The following is a 4,671-nucleotide window of genomic DNA, read 5'->3' on the forward strand; positions in this document are numbered from 1 at the left end:
AAAGTCTCAGATTTCAAATTCTGTCCATTGTATTGCAGTATTCAAACAATAAATGCCGTTTTGGCGCGGTTTAACGTGGAGTGACAGATCGCTGTAGCGCCTCAGTTCAACAGACGCGTGTGAACTGATAATCTCCTCCACATTAATACCAGTTTCAGCACAAAATAAACATGACTAAACATCCGAAGGCAAGTTAAAAGAGAGTAAAACTTTACAATCCATATCCTGTCTCATGAAATCGCTCAATCAGTGTTTCCTCCGCTCAAAGACGTCAATAGGCCTATAACATCTTGTAAACATTGTCACGTAACGTTACATTTACCTCAGAAAAACATATTCGGTGACCATAAACTCATTAGTCAGATAGAAAAATAAACTGTAGAGAGGGGCATTTTGCTAAATATATGCACCATATAACATATTCATTATAAATTTGACTGTTCTTCAATGTTTAATTTATGATTGAATAAATACATAAAGTTATGACAGCCACCATTTATATAAAAAAATAAAACGAATTGAAGTAGAAATATTATTATATAATTGTAACTTTATTACTTTAAAAACTTAATTAAGTGTAATTTTAACAAATCAGTTCATTTTAACCTTCAGTGTTATCGTAATGTAGTACCAACTGATTCTCATGTATATTTTACAGCAATAGTTGAGAGATTTTTTTTCCTTGAGAAAATTGGGCATGTACTGTGCCTGATATATATATCCAAAAGAATCTATATTGAATCGAATCAGTAATCGAATTGCAAGCTTGTGAATGAGAATCGAATCGAATCGTGAAATTTGTGTCAAAAAACCCAGCCCTAATAATCGCCCTACACCTAAAACTCACAGAAAACGTTCTGTATTTTTACATTCTCAAAAAAACGAATTCTATATGATTTATTAGCTTGTTTCCCCATGGGGACCTCAACTTAGGTTCCCAAGGTGACACGAGTCCCTATGAGTCGGTGTGTATTCAGGTTTAAGCCCCCACCGGGATAGAAAAACATATACACACACACACACACGCACACGCGCACGCGCACACGCACACGCACACACACACTCTGTTCTGCAGCAAAGATTCAGCTTTTTCCAATTGAATGCTGGGTAAGATCTGACCTATAAGGCAGCAACAATAGCCTGAGCATGAATGTGCACACATTGGCGTTTGAGTCACAGGAGGACGTGAAAGCAAGACCTCCTCTCTCTCCAGCTCTTTAACACCTCTTACTTTGGAAGCTTATTAGAGTCCAACAGCTTAACACACACACACACACACACACACACACACACATAAAGACGAAAAAAGCACCCAACCCAAAAACAGCACTCATACACACACAAAAAAAACGCTGGTTGTAACTGTCACACACACACACACACACACAGTTTAATATGCCACTCTGTCACAAGAAACATTACCTAGAGAACAGAGACTCTGACGATGAACTCACTCGACCTAAAACACTGTCAAAATAATGACTGCTGATGGCAAAAGAAGACAAACTATTTCTGTGTCTCATGAGGCATCTGGAGGGGAAATGCAGCGGTTACTAGACTTTTATACTTACCACTCATATTTAAAGGGATAGTTCACCCAAAAATTCAAATCCTGTCATCATTTGCTCACCCTCAAGTTCCAAACCTGTAGGATCAAACCTGAATGAACAAAAAGAGAAGACATTTGGTAACCAAACAGTTGCCGTTTTTTTTCATACTATGACTGTCAGTGGCTACCAGAAACTGTTTGCTTACCAAAATTCTTCAAAATATCTTCTTTCACGATCAACAGAAGAAAGAAAATCATACAGGTTTGGAAAAACATGAGGGTAAGTCCCTTTAAGGAAATCTGAGTGGTGCCATGATGCTAAGGTGGCTTTTAGGTCATTGTTAGGTGGCTGCTAGGGTGTTCTTCTGGTTGCTAGGTGGTTGTTTATTGGGTCGAAAAGCCCACCTTTAAGTCTTTACATATGACTCAAATCAATGAGCAATAGTGCCGCTTGTTTAGCAAACATCACTATTGAAAGGAAAATCATTATTTTGGCATTGTACATAAAAATGTTCCAAAACTTAAAATGTTTTATTAAATGTCCTATTTCAATGGACATGATGTAATTTATTTGCATGGTATTCTCTTGAAATACTATATGCACTACTTCTGGGGTCAGTAAGATTTTTTGTAATTTTTTTAAATTAATACTTTTATTCAGCAAGGATGCATTAAACCAAAAATGACAATAAATACATTTATACTTTTACAAAAAACTTCTATTTTTAAATAAATACTGTTCTTTTGAACTTTCTATTCATCAAAGAATTCTGAAAAAAAAATATATATATTAAGTAGCACACAATGTTTTCAACATTGATAATAATCAGAAATGTTTCTTGAGCAGCAAATCAGCATATTAGAATGATTTCTGATAGATAATGTGACACTGAAGACTGGAGTAATGATGCTGAAAATTCAGCTTTGATCACAGGAATAAATTACATTTTAAAATATATTTAAATAGAAAACAGTTTACAGTTAAATTGCAATAATATGTCACAATATTACTTTTTTTACTGTATTTTTTAATCAAAAATATTAAAATCTTACTGACCCCAAACGTTTAAATGGTAAATACATTTAGTACCATATATCAAAGTATCATGGTATTACAGTTTGACACCATCACTGTTAAAAAGGTTAAAAATAATTGTAATATGCCATTTCATATCATAACCACCAAAGACGAAATAAACTATGTGACTGTTCTGCTAACCAGACACAACCACAATATTATTTCCATACAGAAAGAGACAAATGCTCTAATAATTAACCAAGGTTATCCTCTGTAACCAATGCAACCATCACTTCCTGTGACCTGTACTGTTATGCTTAAGGTCAGAGGGAAGAACGACACAAACCTGCCACAGAAACACTGAGCCAAAACTTTGAAAGAACATACAACCCCAATAAAAGCAAACTCAGACAATATACATTTAGATCATTAGATGAATATTAGCAGAAAGACTGTTTTATGTAATTCTATTTAATTAACCAACAAGACTGATCTAAAGAGCTGCACAGGTCACAATAAGTGGTTATAGTTTGAGATGTAAATCTTGTGGCAGTTCATGCAGCAGCACTAGAAGAGAAAACACCTTTCAGAGGCACAAAGACATCAGCTGTATCCACTTCAAAGACCTTCACAAAAAGCATGAATTACATCTGCTCCATTCACAAACCTGCTGCTTTGATTCAGCTGCACCTGTATGTGTCTGTCTGTGTGTGTGTGTGTGTGTGTGTGTGTGTGTTATGACAGCCGCAGCACTCTCGGTGATTGATGTTTGCGTGTTTCGTTCCTCATGTTTATCCTGCACAATAGACACATTTATACTGACCCCACTTCATCTTAATATTCATTGAGCGTTATGCAAAACCGAGCTGTTATGGGAATGTTTTCATTAAACGTTGCTTTGATACTCCACTCTCTCAGCGTCAAACTCTTTCACTCACTTCTCAATCACATGAAAACTGTGATGCCCAGGCCATATTTCAGCATAATATACAAACAAATAAAAGTAGACAGACAGACAGACAGATAGACAGATAGACAGATAGATAGACAGACATAGATAGATAGATAGATAGATAGATAGATAGATAGATAGATAGACAGATAGAAATAGATAGATAGATAGATAGATAGATAGATGTTTCGGTCTTTAAAAGCTCTGGAGCACTTTGTTGGGGTGGCATTTTAAATATGCAGATAATTTCCTGCATATTTATTTGTGGCATTGAATAATTTCAAGCAATCACAACTGTTTTTTCCAGAGACCTTTAGAAATGCCAGCGCTCATCAAAGCAGCGGGACTTCCTGTAATGCACACAAAGGAAGGAGATGGGTTTTAAATCAACTTCAGTAAAGCGTGTCGAAACACTAGAAGGTTATCTGAGGAGATGCTGAAAGAGTTTAGAAGAACAGAGAGAACGCTCACAATGTGTCACTGTTCAAGTGTGATAAAAGATAAAGCGTCATGTGTGCCGTTTTAAACACTGTTTTGCAGACACCAGAGTTCTGAAACCATTGTGAACGCTTGACCTATACCGGCTAGTTCATAATCATATCACATAACAAATCACTTTCTGTTTGAGTCATATCTCACTCTTTAATATCTCAACTGTTTCCTCTAAATTAAATTATTTTCTCCTTAGAAACAGACCCTAGTCTCCTCTAGACCATAGTGCTGTCTCAAACTGTGCTCATATTACGAAGATTCCAAAGTCTACAATCAAAAGCCAGAGATCTCAATATGAACTCAAAGATTTCTCATCTAATTCTTCCAGGACCAGAACGTTCTGAGCTATGTTTATCTATTTTTAAATGTACTTAAAAATATACAAAAATGTATTTTACAATTAATAAACAATTAACCCTTACAGGGTTAGTTCACCCAAACATTCTGTCATTAATTACTCACCGTCATGTCGTTTCAAACCCGTAAGACCTTTGTTCATCTTCGGAACACAAATTAAGATATTTTTGATGGAATCTGAGAGCTGTCTGACCCGGCATAGACAGCAATACAACTGAAATGTTCCCAAGTCCAGAAACGTAGCAAGGAGATCGGTAAAATAATCCATGTGACATCAGGGGTTCAACCGTAATTATACGAAGC

This window comes from Sinocyclocheilus anshuiensis, unplaced genomic scaffold (genome assembly GCF_001515605.1).
Source record: "Sinocyclocheilus anshuiensis isolate Anshui unplaced genomic scaffold, SAMN03320099.WGS_v1.1 scaffold261, whole genome shotgun sequence".
In the NCBI taxonomy this organism is placed as follows: domain Eukaryota; kingdom Metazoa; phylum Chordata; class Actinopteri; order Cypriniformes; family Cyprinidae; genus Sinocyclocheilus; species Sinocyclocheilus anshuiensis.